Genomic DNA, 26,302 nt, shown 5'->3' with positions numbered 1-26,302 from the left:
GTATTGTAAGCTCAAAAATTTCCATAGAGTTGTCGTTGCATATTTAAAATGGTCTGTCACAACAATTCAATTTTTCTATCTTGTACAATTTATAGTGGCTGAACTTTCATTTTTCTTACCTGGGGGTATGCATTCCTACATTGTGTTAGTATGTTGTGCTTTTACTCACCCTATCCATGCATTCACTCATGGTAATGACATGTACCTCTATGATAGCAAAAAAGAGACTTGGTAGTTAATGTTTGCATGCACGTTTTGAGGTGGATGTTAAGGAAGATCTCAATGAGAATCTTTGATCCACATACAAAATTGTTGTTCAAAAACTTTAATCATGATAGTTGCTAAAGTTGTGTAATATTGTTCTTTTTTTTGGCAATGTTATTGCATGCTGTATCTGCCACCATTTATCATTAGACTGTGGTTTTGCACAAAATTTGGCATATTCCACATCAATACATCTCTTTGTGTCATTTCGTCCTTAGTCACACTACTTCCTTAATATTTTCACTCTCTTTGCTTGCCACACTTCCACTACCAAGAGGGCTTGAAAAAGCTTGTCTTTAGAGAGTGTCAAATTAATTATTTGCAATGTATCCACTTCCATTGCCATTGTTTTCCTTGATCAGTTGTGTCATGCTATGTACTGTCACAACACCACTACTGTTATCTTGCTTATGAAAAGCTCAAGAATGAGTATGTTGAAGCATTCATACATACAAATCATAAATTAGATTAAAAATTCAAAGAAAAGTTATCATACTAAGCAAAAGCTCAAGAATGAGTTCATTGAATCACTCATAATTATTAAATACAAATCACAGGAACAGATTTAAAATTCTAAGCAAACTTCACACCTCACCTAAGAATCATAGCTGGATGGCAAGCTGAAATTGTTTTTTGGATTGAATAGCACAATTTCTCCACCAAATCCAAATGTCACCAGTGCATGGACTAGACAACCTTCAGATGACCTTGCTTCCATGGAAGAGTTGATCAGAGGTGTATGATGTGAATGATGATCGAATTGATACATCTTATGAGAATAATCTGGTGTCTGTGTATTCCCAAGATAATCATGGTTGGCTTGAGAATTTTGATCCGCCTATTGATTACTATAGACATAAACATTTGGATCTGGAGTTGGATTTTGGAAACTAGTATCTCTAGGATGGCCAGTCAATCCTTGATTAGATTGATTGTATGCAAAAGTATTTGGAACATCAAAATTGGATGCCTAACCTAATTGGCCCTGGTTTCTTACACCCAGATTGTACACATTAGAATTTGGGACATGCAAATGAGTTGCTTGATCCACTTGGTTGTGTATTCTCACTACAAGATTAAATAGAGTAGGAGTTGAAGGATTATCCTTGTGCGTCTAGAGCTAGATTGTAAATGGTAGAACTCGGAACATAAAAACTTGTCGTCTGATCTAAGTCACCTTATTTGCTTAGAGCCATGGTGTACCTAGTACTCCTACTTCCAATGAGCAAATCATTTGACTTTTCTCTAGTCACATTATTTGATGAAACTCTAACATCACTAGCCTAGTTTCCATCATGAATATTCTCCTGAGGAATAGAACTTTCCCATTGCCCATTACTTATAGAATTATCATTTGAAAGTGTTGACCATGGTGCTGCAGTGCTTAGCACGTTGAATCCTTTAAATTGATTGTCATGTATAGCCAAATTGGGATTATTATAAGAAAAAATGCTACTATTATCTCCATTTAACATCTCAATTTTCTCGTGCGACATGTGTTGGCTATCAAATGTAGATACCTCTGTGGATCTAGCTGAATAAGATGTTTGACCATTGTCTATTTGACTATGGTCTGTATGGGATGTTAGACCCTGGTCCATTTGATTGAAATCTATGACCTAACACCACTCTTGTGCAACAAAGTCATAATACCATCTTGGATACTGAGGATCATAATAAACATTCTTCTGATTTTGAGAGGTATTCTATGACTCTTGCTACCAATTAAGGGTAGTCTATCTAGATATCCATGTCTAGATGTAGTGATGGTATCTATATTTATTAATTCAACTTGATCAGCCAATCCCACAAAACTGTGAGCATGATAAATTTGACTATCCTGGATGTGCCAGCTAGCATAACTAACACTGCTCTAAGTAGACTGCAAATTGTATTGTATTTCATTTTTCTTGAGACCATCCCCAGTAGATGAACCTACAGCTACTGTTTTATACCCCTCCACTTAATACCATTCTCATGTTGCTTGATCACACCTCTACCCTAGATACTCATTTTGCAATTCATTATTAAAATAATTATATTGACTATCCGCTACAATGTGAGATTGATCGAGATAAATTGAACTATTATAATGCCCTTCAAACTTCCCATTGTTGTACTAGTGAAATGACTTAGTTTCAGACAAGTTTTTTGCTAGTAGCTAAGGGGCAGCAACATCCAAAGCATTAAGTGTTCCATTCTCTACAACTTGGGATGTCTGATAAGGTCTATTTGCATCAGAAATAGGTTGTCCTATTGAATCATAGTTTATAGTAAAGAAAAAATCAACCCCTGATTCCCTACTTGCTACACCAAATTGTTGGGAAAATCTGAATATGACCCAAAGCCACCTACATCAGAATCCACATCTATTGCATTAAAATTACTCCATTGAACTTCTCTAACATTTGTACAAATTTCTTCATGTCTGCTCTGCCTTTGAATCCAATGAGTTTTTACCCTTCTCAATTCCATCATCAATGACATTAAACAAAGGGTCTGCTTCTTCATCATTTCTAGGTCTTCCAAATGCATTATCTATAGATTTTGTGCCCTCCTAGGATCCATCACGAGTGTCATTAATCAAACAGTCCACCTCTTCATTAGCTCCAATTTTAGAAAATGTATTTTTCGTAGACTCCATAACCACTTCTTCTTCCTTAAACATGTCGTCAAAGGATAATTGCTTCTACTCAAATGAGAAGCCTTCTGAAGGGGTGTCTATTGTAACCCTCAACATCAAAACCCTTATTTTCACTACATATTTTTGTTGACCCAATTGGGATTGGTGGGATCTTCTCTAATCATAAAACTTCTATTGCTGAAATTAAAGACACTACCTTTTTTGTATCTTCTATTGCATCCAATATCAATTTTGATATTCTGTCACTTGTGTTATCAATAAAAGCTACATCAGGCTCAACTTCTAAAGTATTGGTTGAAGAACTATTTCTTAATGTTCTGGTATTAGGAACATGATAATCATCACCGTCATCCACAAGCTTATCAAAAAAATTTGCATTGGACTGATCATCCATTAGAAACAAAGATGAGGATTCCATGAGCTACAACACAACAAAATGCAAATCAGATCCATCGATAACCATTAAACTTCTCACAGAACTAAGATAATGAAGACAATTGTACATCACTGTTAGCAAGCATCAAAATAACTAGAGTTCATATTATTTTAATTGGATAGAACATGGGATATTTACAAACCCTTGTGAGTAGGTTTGAAACTAAGGGTCTGATATTTTTGCACAGGTAGGGAGGATGTTGATAAAGGTTTGTTGGATTTGGTTTTATTCCTAACAATTGCATTTGCCTAAAAATTCCTAAAGTCTTTTTCACCAAATCGAGTTTGTACATTTCTTGCAATCATTACAGTCTAAGAAACCACATTTCTTTGAGGCATCATATTAAATAATTCTCATTCTTTGTCTTTGCTACCACATTTTGTATACATTTATAAGAGATCATTTCAAACTATAATATGTAATGAAAAAGCTCCTCCTATTATGATTTGATGAATTCCCATACCCTATTCCAAAGCTCCAATTTCGCTAAAGGTAGGGAGGATGATGACAAAGGTTATTGAATAAGGGTTTAGACCTATCAATTGCATTTTCTTGAAATTTTTGAGAGCCTTTCCAAAAAATCCATTTTCTGTATAGCCTACAATCATTATAGTGCACGAAACAACATTTATTGATGCTTTCTGTCAAACCATTAACATGTCTTGCTTATGCTTCCACATTTGTATACATATCTACCAATGTATTTCCTACTTTAATGTCCGACCAAATATCCCCTTCCAAATATATGCTTCAATGGATATCTATACCATGTTTCTCGCAGATAGAGAGGACATAAATAAATGTTGTGGAATTTTGTTTTACACTTGCCAATTGCATTTTCTTGAAAGTTTGTAAAGCCTCCTCGACAAATCAATTATGTGCATATCCTCTAACCATTGCAATCCATGAAACCATATTTCTTTGTTATTCTCTCAAACAATTCACATGCACTGTCTATGCTTCCACATTTTGCATACATGTCTATCAGTGCATGTACAACTATTAGATTTGCCAAAAGTTGATGCAGGGAGCTCGGATCTGGGTTTTCCTAGATTTTTCTGGGATTTTATTCCAAAATCTATTGTTGAGGTGGATTCCAACTCAGCCTACTCTATTGGGTCCATTTTGATTTTTTTTTTTAGAGCCAAAAATTCCATCTTGACCTCTAAATTTCAATTTTAAAATATCTTAGGTGTTTTTTTAAATTTTGTACTTTGTAATAACTTCAAAATTTCTTTCTAAATTTCAGAGATTACTTGGCAATTCACCTTTATAGTTTAAAGGTTAGATATAGGAAACTTTGAAAAAAATTTCAAAGGTGTTTTTAGAAGTTAACAAAAATGGTCCATATTTTCCAGTTGTCAAAATTTGCAAAATTTGGAAATTTCTTGTTATCTTTGTTTGGTGTCAGTTGTTATTTAATGGAGTTAGAGATCCATGTAGAAGCAATTTTTGTAATGAACAATTTAGAGTTTGAATCCATATTGGGTTTTGTTATGAATTTATTAAGTTTTTTGTGAGTTGAGATCGATGTGCTACATCAAAAGTGCTTTATCCTCTATGCTTGGATAGATACCCATACCTTGTTTGAAAGCTTTCATTTTGGCACATGCAAGGAGTATGCTAGAAGAGGTAGTAGTGTCTAGCTTTACACTTGCCAACTACATTTCCTTGAAAGTTTCATGCTAAGAGGCAAGAGCCAAGAGCTAAATAAAAATTTGGCTTAAATGTCCATTGAATATATTATTTTGGTAGACATAGCCCAATGGTGTTTAAAGCTAAGAGCCAAGAGCTAAATAATGATGTGAACAATAAAATGAGTATTAAATATATTTGTAAAGGGAATCTTTATCATATGCATGCAGAAAAATCAAGGTGATGAGAGAACCAACATTGCTAGTTAAAATCAATAGTATAAAGGTTGTCATAAAAATAATGCTGAGTAAAGTGAATTAATTATTGTTGTCTCTTAGGATAAAATGGAATAATAATATATTTGAGGGTCAGTAACAAGAATAAAAGATATTTTCCTCTTGAAGATATCCTGCCTATCTATGACATCAACATGAAGAAAGCTTTTTGACAGTTGAACCATTGTTTGTAGCCAACAACCAAAGATAATATTGATGTTTATAATAAAAAAAAATTGTTTGTTAATATTTTCCCCTTCTCACTCTGGTATTTTGTGGCTCAATTTTCACACTTTTGAGTTCCCTAAGTGATCTGATTGCAGGGTGTTTGCCTCACTTTGTAATAGAATTTAAAACAATAATAAAGCTAGCATGCATTGACTTCCACAGAGTCCAACAACTGATGCACTAGTTTGGTATTGTCTCATAATACATAAATGCAAACTATACTTGAATTGAAAGACTAAATAAACTATAACTCTTTGAATAGCAACATGAAATGTGCTCATTAATTTGTCTTTTGATTCATTGTTTCCCAATTACTTCTTGGAACAAGTCCCACCTTTAATATTTTCAAATGTAAGTTTCTTTTTTAGGTTCCCAAATTTTCTTCAAACAACAACCATTTCTTATAACCATCCATATTGTGTTACCTTGTGTTGAGATATTTGCTTGCCTAGGAACTAAATCCATAATTACAAAGATGCTCTATCAATCACAACTCCAAAAACTCATGCCTATGCATGAGCCAATAATTTGTAACTTGACATCATATTGCCAAATGAAGATTTGTAGTGTTCACTTCACCAAAATGAATATCAATGGAACTGCTAACTAATATTTTCTAAGTAAATATGTTGTTCTCCACTAGGATTGATTAAGAGACAAATCTCCATACAGAGCAAGCTCCAATCTAATGATAAGTGATGGTGGTATGCTAAGTCATAGGGTGACTTTTTATAATGTGTGATTTAGCTCTAGGAAAATTATAAAAAATATGCATGTTGTGTCAAGTTATGTATAGAGTTGACAAGAGATCCTATATCTTTTTGTCTCATTTCTGTACATGGTAATATTTTTTATTGGTTTATACTTAATTTTCTTTGATTTATATATATTTATGCAAATTGAAAAATAGAAAAGTAAAATATAGAGGCAATGCTCTAATGCTTTTCATGTGCAAATTTATGTCCATATTTTTTCCAACCTTTCATAGGAATAATTAATATAAATTTATCTTGCCCACATGCATCATCTTTTATCTAGCCTATTGAGCTAGAAATCTACTTTTCGGCATAGAAAGAGAATGCTTTGGTGTTTAATAATATGACAAGTTTTTTTAGTAGGAAAAATTTTGTTTATAACTTGAATCCAAAAGCTAAGCAATAATTTTAGGATTATAAAAACTCTAATCTCTTGTTGACCTATGCCTAATTTTTGCAGGATTATCGTAAAGCTGAAATTAATTTTTTTGCATATATAGGATACTCTTCCAATATTTTCTGTAAGTGTTATTTTTTGATGGGTTATGTATTTCCTATATTTCAATGCCTATTTATGTAATGATCATAATTGAGATCCACACACTTTTCTTTGTAGCTTTCTATTGAGATATCTTTTTGGCATCCTTACAAATTGGTAGACCAGGTACTTTTTTTTTAATTTGTTCCTACGTTATATATTTAATAAATAAAAATCCATTAACCTAAGCTTGAATAGGTAGCATATATAGTAATTTTTGATTGCTAATTGTCTTCCTACAAGGCCTCTTATATATTTTAAAATATGTATGTGATATAATCTTGATCGGATCTTTAGTTCATTACGTGAAATATTTCCTCACTTATGTCAACTATAATGTTCTTCATCAAGTCAAAAATATTGGTTCAAATATCAATAACCAAGCTTCCTTAGTTGTTACACACTACACACACACACACACACACACACACACACACACACACACACCTATGCTCTCCTACATTCAAGGTTCAACTAACATGTGGTAATTCTCACCATGGAACATGCCCTTATTGTAAGAACTTTTCTCAACTATAGAACATTTCACAAATGCATATCCAATCTTTTTTGACCTATTCGACCATCTTTGACTGACATGGTTCAATAGGAAACATATTTTTGGCATGAATTACTTCATATTGAACACCATATAATCCAAAAAAAGTAAACAACTTTGGAAATACTAATTATGGCCTTGATATGACCCTATTATATTAATTTGTAAATATTTGACTTACTAGTGATACTACATGGTGTATTCAGGGAAATAGCACATCATCATCATCTAAATATTTAGATGAATGGGTAGCGAGACCTAAACTAGGGACAAAGGAACACTTCAATGAAAATATATATTGTACTTGCAAAAGGTTCAAAAATAGGAAACTAAAGAAGCGGCATATGGTTCGTTTCCACAATTCGCGCTATGGAGTTTACATAGAAGAGGTGCATTATGAGTAAAAAATGGGCAATCTTAAAATAAATCCATGTGCACATTATTTAATATATTATTATTGATCATTTTAATTGGTTTTATGATGAATAGCCACCTCTAATTCATAATATTGTTGAAGTGCCAAGGGATGTCACTAATGATAACCTCTCAAGACGAACAACAAGATAATTTTATGGATGAAACCACTTCGTAGATAAATGAGGATGGTATCAATGAATTCATCCAAGATTTCTATACAACTTCTAAAGAAGTTATTGATTCACCCCTTGCTTAATTGGCTATGATGCCTCTTTTCCCAAATGCTGATACATCTATATTAGCAACAATTATGTTATTGTTGACTCTGAAGGTTACACATGGATTGACAAACACTTTCTTTATTGATATATTAAGGTAAATGATTTTTTTATATTCCCACAATATAAAATTCTCTAGACATCTTAAATTTTTTGAATACCAGGTATACTCATAAAAATCATTTGTTGCATCATGTAGATTTTTGTCAAAAAAAATACTTCCAAAGGATAATAAGTTACCCCATTCTCATAGAGAATTATTTGCAGTAATGAAAGATGTTGGAATGGAGTACAATACATATGATGCGTGCCCGAATGATCATATACTATACTATGGAAAGAATACAAATTTACAACAATGCCCAATATGTCATACAAGTAGGCATTGTCAAGATCAAGTAGTGAAGAAGGTTCCTTATAAAGTACTACAACACATTCTACTAAAGCCCAAGTTTGAGAGGATGTTCAAATGTAAGGAGTTGGCAAAACATATGGATTACCGTGCACAAGGGAGGAGCCATGATGGTGTCATGTGTATGGCTGGAGATAGTAAATACTGGAAAGAGATTGAGGAAAGATGGCCACATTTAATAACTGAACCAAGAAATGCTAGAATTTCTCTAGCAATGGATGGTGTCAATCCTTTTGGAGATCTCAAAACAACATATTCTATTTGGCCTATTTTAGTAATCAACACAAATCTACCCCCTTGGATGGCAATGAAGAAGGAACGTGTAATGTTAACACTTATCATATGAGGTAGTAGAAAACATGAATGCAATTATTTATTGAAGATTACATATTTAATTTTTAATTTTGACCCAACCCTAATAAACTTGTTGTCTACTCAGGGAAATATCAAGTTAAAGATATGGATGTATACATGGAGCCCCTCATTGATGAGCTTCAAGAATTGTGGGATGACATAAATATGTATGATGTATCAAGACCCATTAATCATAGAAATTTTGTATTTCATGTAATTCTTATATGGACAATTCATGATGCCCCATGACTCTCTGTTTGTTGTGGTAATATATTATAAAGTGCATTTGTAATTATAGTGTGATTTTTTTTTTTATCGTGTTCATTGTAGCATATTCTAAATATGGCATCCATTCTTATTTCAGGGTTGCAAACAATGGGGAAACATGGTTGTCCATCATGTGGGCCACAAATGTTGTATAGACACTCAAAAGATCTTAATAAAATTGTATATGGTGAGTATAGACAATTCTTACCACAAAATCATTGCTATCGAGTGCATGAGAAAAAATATTTCAATGGAAAGGAAGTGCAAGTGAAGAAGCCAAGAAGGATGAACCTTGGTAGGTGGAAGTCCTTGCATGATGAAAAATAAGGGATGGGATTTCCACTAGGAATGAAAAGACTCTATTTTTTACAAATTCAAATATTATGAGAAGTTACCAATAGCACACTTATTTGATAGTATGCACATTGGAAAAATGTGGCTAAATGTTTGTGGAAATGTCTTTCTGGAACAAACCTTGAAGCACAAATAAAGTTATAAAAGGATTTGCAAATTGTGAATATCATGCCAAACATGTGGTTGCATGGAGACAACTCATACATTCATACTCCATAGACTTTTACATCAAAGGAAAAACTAAACATCATTAATACAATGAAAAGCATAAGATTTCCTTTTGGCTTTGGTGCTACATAAAAAAATTTATTCACGAGAGATGGATTAGAGTTCTTGGGCCTAAAAAACTTGATTGGCACAATTGGATAAAGGTAACTTTGTGTAATATTACATTTTTTGGAGTTACAATTATGAAATTGTAAATATGAGTGATAATATATATTAATACATATTTTAATGTGGTTATTTGTGAATAGTTCTATAGTATGTATTGCCTGTAGCAATACCAAGCAGTTTTGACCATGATGTTACATTAGCTATTTGATGTGTGTGATATTCAAAGGTACTTCCCTCCAAGTTTTTTTAATTCTCAAGAGCACTACCTTTTACACCTTGTAGAAGAGATTGAGTTGTGTGGGCCTATTCATATTCGAACAATGTGGCTTGTGGAGAGATATATGAAAGTTCTAAAATAATTTGTGAGGAAAAAGGCTCGGCCAAAAGGGTCCATGGTTGAGGGTTACATGGTTTTCTAATCAATGGTTCATTTGAGTGAGTACTTACCTCAATTTCACCTTGAAGCACCACTATTATGGAATTATAACCAACCTCCATCATTTGAAGGAGAAAAATTAAAGGGTCAAGGGGCTTCAAAGAGAATAAAAAGGTATACAAAAAAGAAAGTAGTTTTTATCTCAATTTTAATAAGACATACCTATTATTTTTATCTTAATATTCATAATACATGGATTTTGTTTTCATAATACATGGCATTACATAATTAATAATTCTATTTTTCAATGCAGATGCTAAGGAGTGGGAGACATTACATTTGTATATTGCATACAATTCTGACTTTTTGTTAGAATGGATGGAGAAGTACGCTAAACAAAAGAAATTAGAGGATGATATGCCATTGGCTAACATATATAATAAACATGGTCAAAACTATGCTCGAGGACTTCTTGTAAGCCATAATAGAAAATGGACTGATAGATGCACATGGAATTGGCTAAAGAGCAATATTGAACACGAGGTATCAAAAGGGAGGAATCTAGTGACACCACAACAATTGAATTTTGTTTAAGGATCTAAGAATGGGGAGGTGATGCATACTTATTAACATATTGAATTTTTTAAATAATTTTTCTATTTTGTATCATTCAATCTAATTATTTAACTTTTATTATTATTTAGGTAACATATTACAAAGGAATGTGGAATTTTGGGCACCATTTTTGCATTTAAAAAGTTGATGAAATGAGACAAACTTATGATTGTGGAGTTTCAGCATCTTTTAAGGTAGAATGTTGTTCACATGCAAATGATAGACAACCAGTCATGAGCACACTTCACTATTATGGAGAAGTGGAGGATATTATAAAGCTTGATTTTGTCTCTTTCAAGAAAGTTATTTTTTGTGTTGAATGGTACAAGCTTATCAAAGTGGGTGATGAAAAACTATCTTTCTGCACAACAATGGATTCTATATGATTAATACATCTAGGTTTGAAGCCACTTTTGAACCTTATGTGTTCCCAAATCAATGTCAACAAATATTCCTCATTCCAAATTTAGAAGAACTCAGATGGTCATTTGTGATTGACTATGATCCAAGAGGATGAAGAGTGACATTTGCTCAAGACATAGAGGGCCTTGATTTACTTGAAGATGAAGAAGTTTTCCTTGAAGAAATAGATGGCCAAGATGGAGATGATGAAATTTTTATTGTCAATGATGTAGATGACCACGATGAAGATCATGATGAGTTTGCTAAAGTTTCAGAAGGACATGAGCAAGCACATGAGCATCAAGTCCATGAAGATGATGAATTTAGTGATTTATATTTACCTATATTTGAAGATGAAAGAGAGAAGGAAATTGATGGTATTAATTTATTTTTAGATTTAGGTTCCATTAATGATGGGGTATCTATTCCATCTAATGATGAAATTTCTTGTGAAGATGATAATATTTGATCACCATGTTCACTTTTGGATTGTTGTGAGGATTTATACAACACAACTATATCTTTTCATTTATCAATTATTGTGCAAGCAACCAGATTGATACCTTTTATTTTGTGTCCTATATACACTAGTAAAAACAAGAATGAGTGATTAAGAGCCACAATTTGGGGGCATGTTCTATTGGCACAAGTATAAAAAGACAAAATAATACGTACCACTTCCATAAATGTTAGCAGATGGCACAACAAGAATGAGTGATTAAGAGCCACAATTTGGGGGCATGTTCTATTGGCACAAGTATAACAAGACAAAATAATACGTACCACTTTCATAAATGTCAGCAGATGGCACACGTTGTCCACAATTAATCTCAACCTGTAGCAAGGAAAAGTTAATTTGAACATAAATTTTAATTGGTTATGAGTTAGTCTTGTCCATGTGTCATTGTCTGGGATAATCTATAAATAATTTCATAAAGTTCTTAATATCTGGCATTTTAGTGACTATTACTAGTGTATTGAAGTGTGGGCCTTCACATCTTATATATGATTTTTCATATTGGGATCATCATAAAAGAGTAAAAGAATAGAATATAAACTCTTATAAAGATACATGTTCTAATGCAAGTGGTAGAAGGGTAAGAATGGGCAAAAGAAATCCATGGTATTATTTCAATAGATTATTCAAGCTACCAATAAACTAATTAACCAAGTATAGTTTATGTTTTAATCCTAATATTATAAAATTTCCTGAAGCCTAGATCCATCAAACGTATAACCATCACAGACCCTGATTGCATCCTCAAGCTACCAAAAGAAGGATAGTATAATTTTCTTCAATTAAACATTAATCTAAGCCAAGACCAAAAGCATAAAATTGAAAACCCGTGACCTAACACCTCCCAACTTCCAAGTGAGTTCAATATGTCCAGTTGGAAATACAAAAATATAACAAATATGTGTAACTTTTAAGGTCTAAAAATTAAAATAAAAGTACCTCAACGAAGCAATAACCCTGTGGTCAAGGTGGTAGTAGGGGATGAAGATTGGGAGTATCTACCTCAAAAAAATCTGCAAGTGGGTATGATCCAACAAAATTATTTGATTAAATTAGGTTAATAACCTCTGAATGGATGGTATAAATGCTGCAAATGTGAGCATTGGCTAATGTGATGAATGGAGAATCAACTATGAATATTAGAAAGGTAATAGCAGAGCTTTTGTTGGAACTTAGGTAGTCAACTTTGCATAGGAAGCCTTTGATGTGACACAATCTTAACCAAAAGGCATGTTCTATACAACATCCAAATCTATTTACCATAAAGAGATATGAATGGGATTTGAAACTACATAGGTAAGATTATGTAGCAAGTTTGAAGGCTCTGCATTTTGTGATCAATGATCTCATCAAAAATTTTGTAAATTAACATGAGATAGTGACTTGTATGAATTTGAAGCTTTATGAGCCTACAAAAGTAGAGGAGATCAGATGATGGGATGAGAATCTTGAGGAGTCCCTATGATAATAAAAATTCAGCAGTAAGTTGTGTCACCCTATTTAATATATGTTTTTGTTCTGAGTCAAAGAAGCCCTATGTATTTTCAAAATTTCCAACACTTCCCTCTGAAGGCAATCTATATACAATTGGGAAAATGGAATTTTTTCCCTTCTTTCATAAAACTCATTGAGCCCAATTTTAGATATATTAAACACCATTTCCTATGGTTTTCCTACTATTCCCATACCTAGACATTCAGGAAAAGTTTTAAATCACCAACATTTGGTTCCCCTTTACTCTCATTTTTTTAGAAGCTACCTCCTTGCAACATAACCGTATGGAGATTAAAAGAATATCAAGGAGTCCCATCCACTCCCACTATTCCATCCATCACAACGTTAATTTCCAAAACCATCAAAGCAGTTCATGCTAACTAGAATTTCCTGCTAATGGTTGTTGTTTCACTTCATTGTCCTTATGCTCACTCTCTCCTCTTCCCACCATATTGTTGTAAAATGAAAACATCTTGGCAACAATTCAATGAATCATCACAATAATTCAGAGTCTTTTTGCAAATGTGTTCATCATTAAGTTGACACATTTGCAATAAAATCTTCAGTTTAAGCAATAGCAATCAAACTTTTCTTCTGCCTTGGAAAATATGGACATAGATATTTCTTTAGAATGTACAGCTCATATGCGATAAGCTGAATATTTATATCATATTCTTCCTTGGCCTAGAAGCTACTGCCATTTAAATTTTCTTTGTGTTAGGTTCACATATTAACTAGATACTTGCTTGTGTTTAAACATATGAAATACAATAAAAAACACTAACCATTTCATACATTCACATTCTGCACTTAGTATAATAATAGATCAAACTTACTACTATACAATTTGTACAATAAAGTTTTTTCTTCTTTTATTTGTCTATTCCTTGTTCAAGAAATGGATGCTAGACTTATGTGTTGTGAAGTGCATATATATTATTATATATATTAGAAAAATGTAGATTATTTATGAGAAAAAAAAATTGTTGTGTCTAATTAATAATTTGTAATTTAATGTCATTATGTGTTCCTCAAAGGATGTACCTACGGGTACAATAGATTCAACTATGGGAGATCCATTGGTATTAAATGGTCTTATTGAAATGCTAAGAAATGGGCAAGGTGAAAACATTAGTAGGATGGTGTAGGAGGTAAGTTTGAAAGTTATCTTTTATAAGTCCAATTATCTTTTGTTTTATATTGTGTCATGTAAATTTATGTTTATGGAATGCATGCCATCTCCAAAGTTTTTCCAACCCCTATTAAGCCCTCCCCTAGTAATCCCTTTAGTACATCTCAGACTATGGTAGTGGTAAGATCTGATCTAAGTTATTGTGCATTTAGTTATCTTATTTCACCTTGTTAGAATTGATAATACTACTTTTTTCATCATAGGGCATTTCTAGAGTAACTCCCTCAAGCTTGCATGATCCAATTATGCCATCTTAGACACCCAATAATATGGAAATGGTAAGGTTCAGTCATATGTTTGTTTGAGTTTGATTATGTTTTTTACCCTATTATACCACTTAAAGATTTATGTTTTTCCTTTGTAGAATATGTAAAGTAGATGTGTCATGCCCTCTACATCTCAACTGGATATTCCTACCCCAAGAGTGGCATCAAGTGCAAGGCCTCATAACATGCCTTCTACATCAAGCATGCATGGTTCTACTATCCCTATTGAAATTGACATGCACACCCATGTTAGAAGTACACCACAATCAATAAATAATCCATCAAGTATGGATTCAATGAGATTTCTCCCACAAACACCTGAACAAGCTTCCTTGAGGAGTCTTATAGAGTCACAGTAAAAAACATTAAGGCTCCTACCAAATTTTCCTAAAAATACTGAATATAGGAAAGAAATACATAAAAAAATTGAGTTGTGGAAGAGGACGTTGTTGGGGACTTTAGGGCCAACTTTAAATGAATAGGTACAATTTTTTATAAGTATTTTTTTATTACTATATTTCAAGCAACTAATTTGATTGTCACGTTGTCTCTCACTTTCTGACTAATTTGATTGTTTTTGAGTGTGACTTTTTATTTTATTCTTGCTGGTAGTAAGGAGAAGTAGTATCAAAATTGGGATAAGTAGTATACTTAGTTCTATATTGACAAGTACATGTATATGAAAATGTGTTTCCAAATAAATTTTTTTTGCCACTATACCCTTTTTGACAGAATAACTCTTTCCGTCAACTAATATCGATGCATGTTTATTATGAGCATTTTTGTTGCATCCAGTGTCAAGCATATATGTCACACAGTAACTAATAGTCATCTTAAAAACCTAATGACTTACTCTAAACAATAAATGAACATGTCCATGTCTAGTTAAAGGTGGTAATAATGAGGAAATGCAATTTAACAATCTCACTTCTTGTTATAAGTAATGTGACCAACCGAAAATACTTAAAATTTATCATCTTGTTAGTAGAGAATGCCTTGCCATCTTGAAAGGAAGTGCTTCAATATATATGTATATATCCACACATCACTTATCAATAGTTTTGTATGGTCCATATAGAATTTGCAAAGGTGTTTGTTTATGAACAAATGGATAAATTTGCCACCCACTTCATTAAGTAATTCACATCACATATAGCATAAGTTTTGTATAGTGCATATAGCTTGAGTTCACAAGTTCATATGGTATTTTGCAAAAGTGTTTTGGGTACAATCATTTTTTTTAGCATCAAGTTTAACAATCATCTTCTACATGATGGATTGATGAGGACAGTGCAAGAAAGAAAATTGTTGTATCATAAAGACTACATGAATAGCACACCATGTTTCCAAATAATTTAAACATTAACGCTCAATGAACCCTCCAACAACTTCATTTAGTTGCGTAACACTGGTCTACTACATATGCCAAATAGTCACCATTTAGTTTTTTAGTTTTTCACATACCTAAAATGCAATTTGAGTTGTTGAAAACAAATGAAGTACCATTATCTAACTATAAGGCTAAAATTTATTCAGAGATATCAGATTTCCACAATCCTTTATATGATCCAACCTAGTACTATGTGCTCCTTCAAGTACTACCACCAACATATTACCATAACATCAACTCTCTAGCTACCATAGCAAGTTAGAATTGAGGAAAAAAGTTCATTCATTAATGAAAGTGAGGGAAATGTTATATCGAACAAAAATGACACTAGCAAATATTATAGTCACAAAAGCTAAAATATGTAGGTTGTAGCATGCATTGCATGATGCATAGTCTCAATGACATATGTACAATGGTTGTGGACACCTCACAAACAAGAATAGTTATGCCGGTGACAAATTTTATTCTAAAATGAAGGACATAAAACACTAAATCAGCAGTCCACATTTTCTAAAAGAGGTGGAAGACCATTGTTTAAGTTTTGACCAGACAACCAATTTGCCAAAAATTATAGAGTTTTCTATCCAAGCATCCAAAACACCCAATTCACATTATAGTTATAACACCATGTTTAAAAGAGTGTACAAGTTGTGAATACACAGATAAGCCACATGTACATGTCTAAGTTGTAAATGCCACATAATTCAAGAAGTCAAAATTAAATGAAATCTCACATATAAGTGTTGTAAATGATAATTCGATCCCAAGATAGCATATGCCTTTCAATATCTCAAATATTTTTTATAGGTCTTTAAAAAATTAGCTATCAAAATGTGTTTAAATTTAGACAAAAGTTAGGGTTATAGTTGAATTGGAAAATGTATTTGCTTACTATTTTTATTTATTTAATAAATTATAGTAAAATTCATAAAGTCTAAAATTAAATCATATTCATATTAAAATTATAGTTTTCAATAAATTTTATTTTATAATAATTTTTACATATATACTTCTCAAATAATAAATATTTTAAAATATAATGGATATATTTTCATTATATTTTATGCTAAAATTATTAGGTTTAGATAATGAAAATTTATAATATATAAATAATGAAAATTCATTTTTTTTTATGAATATTCATTTTCTATTAATAAATAATATACTAAGTTACAATTCACAAAGAAGGATCCCCATGAAAGTTCACACGGCCGAAGCCGGAATCAACATCTATTCATCAAAAAATAAATATAAGAAGCAACCCTCAGGTAGCTAAAGTAGTGCCAGCCAAGGGGGGTGGTTCATCTCAATCATGAAAACCCCATTCATCCTTGGGATTGGCAAGCAAGCTGGGAACAGTCCAAGGGTCAGCAGCATCACCAAGTGCTTGCTCAACATCCTTGGTACTAGGTCATGGAGGTGAGATGGCCAATTCCAGGTGAAAGGGCCACTTTCCAGAAATAATACGTCAAGCACCAGGAGGGGGAACCACCAGGCCTAGGGACTAGCCTATGCCACAACGAGATGGGGAACTGAGTGGTGATGCCAACCACCATCACAACTACTAGGAGAGCAGTGGCGGGAAGCCTGTGAACATGACATATCCAAGCAGCAGCCCGAAGAGATGCACCCCTAGTGGCGGCCCTTGGGTGGTGTGGTATCAACCAAAGTATCAGGAGGCACTCTAGCAACCATACAAGTGGAATCACCCCAATTTTTAAGAAGCTCCTAAAGGTGGGCCACTTCAAAGCCACCTTGTTGGCTTGCACTTGGATCTGCATCATTACATTATTACAAATGCATGCTTTAACGTACAAAGCAAAATTTATGTCAAGAAAACTATGAGTGAAAAGAAAAACATTTCTATCTTTATACGAAGTGAACAGATCCTCCATCCTAAAAGTATGCCAGATCTGGGTAAATTTTCTAGGGAGCCTGGGAGAATCACCCAAAATAACTATATGCCAAGAAAAGGGTTCAAGCCAAAATGGCTTATAAAAATCATGAACCCAGTGCCAATAATTTTGAGCATGTCTAAAAAATGAAAAAATATGTAGGAAAGACTCTAGTTACCCACAAAATGGACACCAAGGATCTGGAACCCCAATATGCTTAAGTTGAGGCCCAAGGGGAAGACCTTGAAAAGCTAGGAACCAAGAAAGACGTGCAATCTTAGGTTTTGTAATGGCACTCCAAATAGTGTCAAAGTGATTTCTCCTCTAAGAAAGGGAATACTACAATTTCCAGCATTGGTTGAGGGTATCCACTATTGACGAACGGGGAGAAAGCCATCGATATCCCAAACTTGGCTTGTAGCTAGTGAAGGGATATCTAATAAGTATTCATTAAATTTAACTCTATCTTAAATATATTTATTTATAAATATTATTAGTCTCATATATACATATTAGTCATTTGTATCCTTTATCTAAGATATCTATGTTTATGACTTTTTATCATTTTGTATCTTTTCCATCCATTACTAGCTCATTGTATCCTTTGTCTACAAACCTTTTCATGCTCTAAAATATTTTTAATATGTAGAGGGTTGTGATAAATCCATGTTGTTATAAAGAAATGTCTAAAAGCTATAGATAAATAGAGAAAGATACTTGAAAGTAAAATTGTTTTGAAAGAAACTAATAAATTAAGGCAACCTAAAATAGGCTCTCATCTCTATGTCAAGAATAGAGCAAAAAAAAAAAACTAACTTATTACTTGAATAGTTGATAAGGTTTTGATCTCCTCCATGAAAGAAAAGACAAACTTTATTGTACCAAAAAACAATAGAATTCATCCACCTTGACTCCAATCTTACCTTAAAACCCATCTCACTAAAGGTACAATCTTTGGTGCTTGTGCCCCTTGTTTTTTAGATTGAACTGAGTTATTTCAATATAAATGTAAGGAGAGGTATTTCAATATAATCATAAGGAGAGTTGTAGTATTATAGGATGCATTTTGATTATATAACATTTTAGTAAATAAAATTTTAATTAAAATAAATTTATATTCTAGAGAATAATAAATTAATGAGTAGGTCATATTTTTCTACAACAAGTAAAATTGTGATATTGCTTTCAGACTCAGCAATGTAGTTCTCAAGTCAAGGTTATTTACCCACAACTCATAAGTGTTGGTCAAAAGGAATAGATTGATCATTAATACTAAATATTTTATTAATTTTCATGAAAATTTATTTCTTTTAATAGATACTTACTACATAGTGTGACTGTGATAGCAATATTAGGAAGTAAAGACTATTGATAATTAAGAGAGATAAATGGTAAGAAAAAATTTATATCAATAAGTGATATATTTGTGCATTTGAAAGATTACATTCTATAAATCCTTTAATTCTATTTAAGAAAATATTTTTAAATATTTTATTGTTGATAGGACTCTTGAAGTTGAGTTACTAAAAGCTAGCAAGAATAAGCGTAAGGGTGTTACTTCCAAGCCATGCTCTTCTACACTTAAAAAAAGTGGGAAATGGTTAAAATGTTAAATTTGGGTGATGGATATTAATGACCTTGTGGATGCTATTGAAGAAGACTTCAAGAATGAAGAACCCACTTTGAGATGAGTTCTAATGACAGGTTGCTATCTTGTATTCTCACTAAAGAATTGAAAGGTAAGAGAATTTTGGTGCAAAATGACCAAGACATTGATGAAAAATTTGAACCCTAAAGGGGGTGATTTTTCTAGTTATTCAAAAGAAGAGTACTACAAATCTAAAGAGGTTGACATAGATGATGAGGATGTGATGGGATCTATTGACCTCACAATGAAACTTTAAGAGCATGATGGTCTCCTTGATAATATATGTGAGTCCCCTATTCAAAATTGAGGGGATATACCATAGGACGAACTACACTAAACATAACCCTCATGAAACCAAAAAGAGAAATTCTAAGCTTCAAACAAGAATTATTGACTTGCATGGAAGACTGAAGAAGCTAGAAGATAGACTTGATTCCTTGAGTAACAAGGAAATGTAATTTGGTAATGCTATTAAATTTATATGCATAATAATAAATGGTGTTATGATGAAGACCATCATAGGCCTAATATTAGGTCAAATTAAAATAAGAAGGGATGCTAGGAAATATTAGGATACTAAATAAAAATAAGAATAACATAACATGGAGTGAAGCATGAGTAATTAATTGTTAACCTGAACCATCTGTCAAGAACTTGGGATTGATTAGGAATGATAAATACTTAGTTTGGAGAATCTCTTTGAGCCCATTAGCTTCTTTTTTCTCTTAATGCTATTTATTAGAGGCTAATCATTCATTTTTACATGTGGATATCAAAAAATTTATTGACAACAAATAAACCTTGAAACATGTCATATATAAATATTAAAACTTGTGTTATATATTATTCAAAAAATATTTATATTTTTCATTTATGATATGGTATTTATGAATTTAAAATCCATCAATGACAAGTCCAATCATTTAAATTGTTAGAATATTTTACAATAACTAGGGGGGAGGGGTGTTAATCAGTTCTCCTTAAGTACAGATGTACCAATTCAACTTTCAATAACTCAAAATGCTTTAGAGCTAAACATTCAGTATCTTGGTCTCTATAGAAAATAATGAAAAACATAAAACTTGTAGTGCACTATCCTAATAGTAAAAAACTTTAAAGAATGTAAAACATTAATAGTAAAACATCTCAAATAACATCCACACAAGTATGAAACTAGGATATAACATGAAAACCCAATTTGGGAAAAACCACAAGTAACATGCTACCAATTTTTACTCTTCTGAAGTGAGCTATGTGAGGAGCCAACCCTATTAAAGGTTACAAAACACACTATTAAATATGAACTTGTTAATGGATTTAATCACCATATTAGGAGTGGCCTTGTAGAGGACTTTAGAACATTCCATTAGAATGTCGTCTTGATTAAAATATTTACAAATGATTGTTAGGTCAACCTTGATTAAATGATTTCAATACTAATACAATGGTTAGAAATTAACGATAGGTTGACCTAATAAATACAAATCACTTAAAAAATATAGAGATTGCAATGTAAATCATATGTTGATCTACTAACTAACCTCCATTATTATTGTTGTCTCTGATCTTCTTGGTGATCCTTCAAGAGATAACACTTCAACTCTTCATAACTCTTCTCAACCTCTTACTTAAGGTCATCAACCAATCCCATCAACAATTGATCCAACCTCTATAAGGTTAACCCTTATGCCTCCATAAATAGGTAAATCTAATCTATTTCCACTTAAACATCATTGTAGGTCTTAGGGTTTGGTCAAATTCATCCAATCCTTCAAACATTAAATTTCATCCTTTCTCTTCTAGAAATTTCTCAAAACTTATCTTTGAATCCATCCATAGAAAGGCTCAAACATAGTTTCCTTGAATTACAAGCTCCAGGTCATCCATCCTTATCTTCAACATATTATACATATTCCAAGAATTCAATTGTGTTGTTTGGAAATCAATGTTTCTCATAATCTATCAAATTTTATCCATCAACCAACATTGGGTTCTTATGCTTGGTCATTGCTAAATTACTCACTGAATACTAATTATTCTTCTCAACATACTTTTTGATACTCAGTCGATACTGATGCTCTTTTGACATGGTATTTTTCTCAGCTTGTACTTTCACTTGGTCAACTCTAGCATCACTCGAGATATACTTCTAGTGCTTTAATCTTACTCTCTTTGCTCAGTCAAGACTATGTGTTTGCTATTTCTTTGATCACTTCTTCTAGGCCTCAATGCAACTGTCTTCTCCTTTTATGTTATGATTAAACAATCATATTATCTTTTCAAGATCTAACTAATCAAATGCTCATTGTAGTTTTTCATAACTCAACCTTTCCTCTAGGTCCTTTTGTTATCTCTCCTTCTTAAATCCTCTTCATCAATCATCTTGATATGGAACTCTATATAGATAAAAAATGTCTTACCAATAAGGATTGACATTAATGACAACATAAGAATTGTTCCAACAATCTCCCTCTTTGGAATTGATGGCAACACCTCTAATTACCATACAATCCAAAACACATGATTTCTTTGAGTAGCTCCCTCTGTGTTTAGTATTGGATTTCTATTAATATCCTTAGTTTCATTCCAATTCTCATCTCAATGTCCAATATCTCCCTTTTTATTTTCATTTTGATTCTCATTCATTCAGCTCTGATATGCAACACATAGACTCCCTCTATCATATTAGATCATGAAATCAATCAGTTCCCTCTTTTGATATACAACTTCTAAACTTTTTAGTTCCTTGATTGCTAGAAACACCACTCACTAATTTGACTTGGTCAATGAATTCTCCCTCTTTGCAACTCATGATATGGTAAATTTCATGAATATATCCCTCTACATATGATAATTGTATATTATCTCCTTCTTTAACAACAATTCCAAAGACACTTCATTTTTCTCATATATCTTGCCCATGTAGATATCTTCATGCCAATATTTTTTTCTTCATCTATCATCTTTCTTCACTAATTTAAGCATCTCATAAAGTATAACTTGTTGTATCAACTTGTAAGTTATTATGATCAACACATTTGATACAGAGCTCCATCTTTTCTTAGGTAGCCTTAGCTAGGGGAATCTCCCCAAATTTACATCTTAGATGCTCATGTACATTCTTAGGTAAATCCTTAGTGAAAATATTAGATATCTACTCCTTAGTGTTCACATACTCCAATCTCACTTTATTATCTTGAACAAATTCCCTCAAGTAATGATACTTAATAGCAATATGGTTGGTCTTTGTGTGCATCATAGTGATCTTTGATATATTTAAAGCACTTGTGCTATCATAGAAGATAACGACTAGATCAGTGATATCTTCCTTCATTCCTTTTGAAAATTGTTTGATCCAGAAAATGTTGGAACAATTAATTACTACTCCTACATATTCAACTTTTGTTGTTGATTGCGAAATGTGGTTCCACTTCTTGCTTGTCCATGGAACTACTCTCTTTCCTAGAAATAAATCTCCACCACTTGTACTCTTTCTATCATCAAAATTTCCTACCCAATCAACATTTGTGTACACTTTTAGTTCAAACTTGTCATTCTTTTTGTAGTACAATCCATAGTCCTCTATTCCTTATAAATATCTTAGTATATTCTTTTTACTTTCATCGTATGATTTTCCTTAAGATTTTTAGAAAATATTGTAACAATCTCAATAGCTAATGCAATATATGGTCTTTTGTAAATATCATATTATAGTTTTCCAATCATTAATCTATATAATGGCTAGTTCACATTATAAGAATTATCATTCTTAGAATTTTATGTCTAGTAGCCATAGGCCTGTTCAGTGGCCTTAAATATTCCATCCCAGAAGTTTTTAGTATCTCTTTGATATATTTGGATTGATTAATGTAGATACCTTTCTTCATTTGATATACTTGTAAACCAAAAAAGAATTTGATTTCCCCAAACATAGACATTTCAAATTCATTTTGTGTCTTTAGAAAATGATTTGCATAATGCATCTTGTCCTCCAAATATGATATCACCCACAAATATTTCACGTAATAGTACCCTTTTAAAATCTTCAGTTTTGAAGTATAGATTATTGTTATCATTAGTTCTTGCAAAACCAATCTTTACCAAATAGTTGTGCAACCTTTCACACCATGCTCTAGGGGCTTGAATTATTCCATATAGTGCTTTGTTTTGTTTACATACCATGTTCTTCTTGGTGGAATCAAAAAATCCTTTTGGTTCTTCCATTTAAATCTCTTTTAGTAGTATTCCATTTAGAAATGCAAATTTGACATCCATTTGATAAACTTTAAATCCTTTGTAAGCAAAATATACAATTAGGGTTCTAACTCCTTCCAATCATGCAACTAGGGAAAATATTTCTCCATAGTCAATGCCTTCTTCTTGTGCATACTTTTGCATACCAATCTAGTTTTGTCCCCTATGACTTCTTTTTTATTCAATTTACTCTTGAATACCCACTTTGTTCATTCTTGTCCTTTGGTCTAGGCACTAGTGACCAAGATTTGTTATTCTCTATTTTTTCAATTTCTTCGTTCATTGTTTAAATCCAATCTTCCTTATCCAAAGCATCATTTACTATTTTAGATTCAAACTCACAAAGCAAACATCTATCACTTCTTAATATTTTCCTTGTCATGACTCCAAAGTCCTTGTTGACAATGATATTTTTAGGTGCATAATGTCTTCTCACATATTTTTATAGTGTAGGTTCTTTTCTTCTTTCTTCTTTTTTAGATTTGTCTTGAAAATTGATTTCAAGTTCATTGTGTATCTCTACTTGTGTTTCTAGTTGCTCAACATTGGCTTCCAAGTGCTCATCAGATTTTTCTTATATCTCGACATCATTCTCATGTTGCTTAGCACCTACAGTCTATTGCTTCATAGCCTTATTCTCTGGCTTAGATGAGGTGTACGATACACCTTCATTGACATATATGAATGTGTTGTAATCTTCAGGTTCTATCTTGTATTCAACTTCATTATTTTTTTCATATTCATCAACTTTCACATTTACACTTTCCATAAATTTGTTAGTATTAGAATTCAAATATTTGTAAGCTTTTCTTTTAGTAGAATATCCTAGGAGTATACCATCATCACTTTTAGCATCAATTTTTCCATTTTTATTGAACCTTAGTTTATAGAATTTTCTTCCAAAGACTTCAAAATATTTCACATTAGGGGCATACCCATACCATAACTCAAAGGGTGTGACATATGTACCTTTCTTGACTTGTACTTGATTCAAAGTATAGACTATTGTACTTAAAACTTATATCTAGTATTTTTTTGATACATTCTTCTTCATCATCAGTGTTCTATAACTATCCATGGTTGATCTATTTCTTCTTTTAGCTATTCCATTCTGGGAAGGGGTCCTAGGTGCTTCCATCTATCTCTTGATTCCTCTTCCATTGCAAAATATGTTGAATTCATTAGAGATAAACTCTTCTCCTCTATCAGATCTCAAGCACTTTAGACTCTTACCTCTTTCATTTTCAAATATTTCTAAATACTAGTTAAACATTTAAAAAGCATCATATTTTTCTTTGAAAAACATCACAATCATCATTCTAGAGTAGCTATCAATAAATATAAAGAAATATTTATTTCCATTGTATCTTTTCATTCTAGTAGGTCCACAAAGGTCAGTATGAACCAATTCCAAAATATCAGTAGATGAGCAAGTTTTTCTCTTGAAACTAACCTTTGTCATTTTTCCCAACTAACATCGTTTACACATGACATTATCAGGTTTTCTCAATCTTTCTAATCCTCTTACTCTTTTAATTTTATTAATGCTTACCAAATTGTCAAAGTTCACATGATATTGCCTCTTGTGCCATAGCTATATATCATCAAATTGTACAAAAAAGTATATCTCATCAGATAAATCTAGATAAATCAAGTTACCTCTTGTTTGATCTTCACTTCTAATTAGTTCACCATTTGCATCAAATATCTTGGTCTAAACTTGTCATAAAATTCAACTCTTTATCCTAATGTGTTCAACTATGCAACACTTGACAAGCTATAGTTAATTCCTTCAACCTAATAAACATTGTCGCACTTTATGTTATCAGTTAGTTGCATTGATCCTTTACCTTTTACAAGACATTTAGTGGATCATTACCAAACTTGATAGAAATGCCTTTAATATTATACCATGGTTTCAAACTTACTTTTATCACCAGTCATGTGATGTGATCAACCATTATCAATTATTCATCTATCACCTTTACTCACATAAAAAATTAATATAGTTTTCTTATCTTCATCAAAATCTTCTTTCATAGCAACATAGACAACTTCTTCATCATTACTATCAAACTCATTGTCAGTTTATTCTTCAACAATATAAAAAGATTTCTTACCTTTGTCTTTGTAGTCCATGTTTATTCTATGGTTGATGTCATCTCTTCTGCCTTTTATACTTGCTTTGCTTCCTTTCATCCTTGTATTCTCTATTATGACATCCTGTAGTAATATGACCAACTTTATTACATAAAACACATATTATAGAAAGTTTACCTTTAAATTCTCCTTTGCCTCTTGGAAGTGTTCTAGTCATTAATTCTTCAAGCTTATCAAGATCATCATCAAAAATATCATTGTCACTATTCACACATTTTCCTTTTCCTTCCTTGTTAATAACCAATTGAGATTTGAAACTAGATTCAATACTAGTGGTAGTAAAATTATCCATGTTTGACAATTCAAAAGTAGAAATTCTACCAATTAATCCTACCAAAGTCAAA

At 32.1% G+C, this 26,302-nt stretch overlaps 1 pseudogene; it reads right to left on the bottom strand.

Moving 5' to 3' along the window:
- Positions 1 to 482: 482 nt before the first annotated feature.
- LOC149561485 (uncharacterized) lies at positions 483 to 3,326 on the bottom strand (annotated as a pseudogene).
- Between the last annotated feature and the right edge of the window lie 22,976 nt (positions 3,327 to 26,302).

Source organism: Cupressus sempervirens, chromosome 4 (genome assembly GCF_028749045.1).
Source record: "Cupressus sempervirens isolate cs-2001-9-10 chromosome 4, ASM2874904v1, whole genome shotgun sequence".
NCBI classification, from domain to species: domain Eukaryota; kingdom Viridiplantae; phylum Streptophyta; class Pinopsida; order Cupressales; family Cupressaceae; genus Cupressus; species Cupressus sempervirens.
Note: the sequence above shows the minus strand (reverse complement) of the source record. Positions and strands in the feature narration are given on the sequence as shown.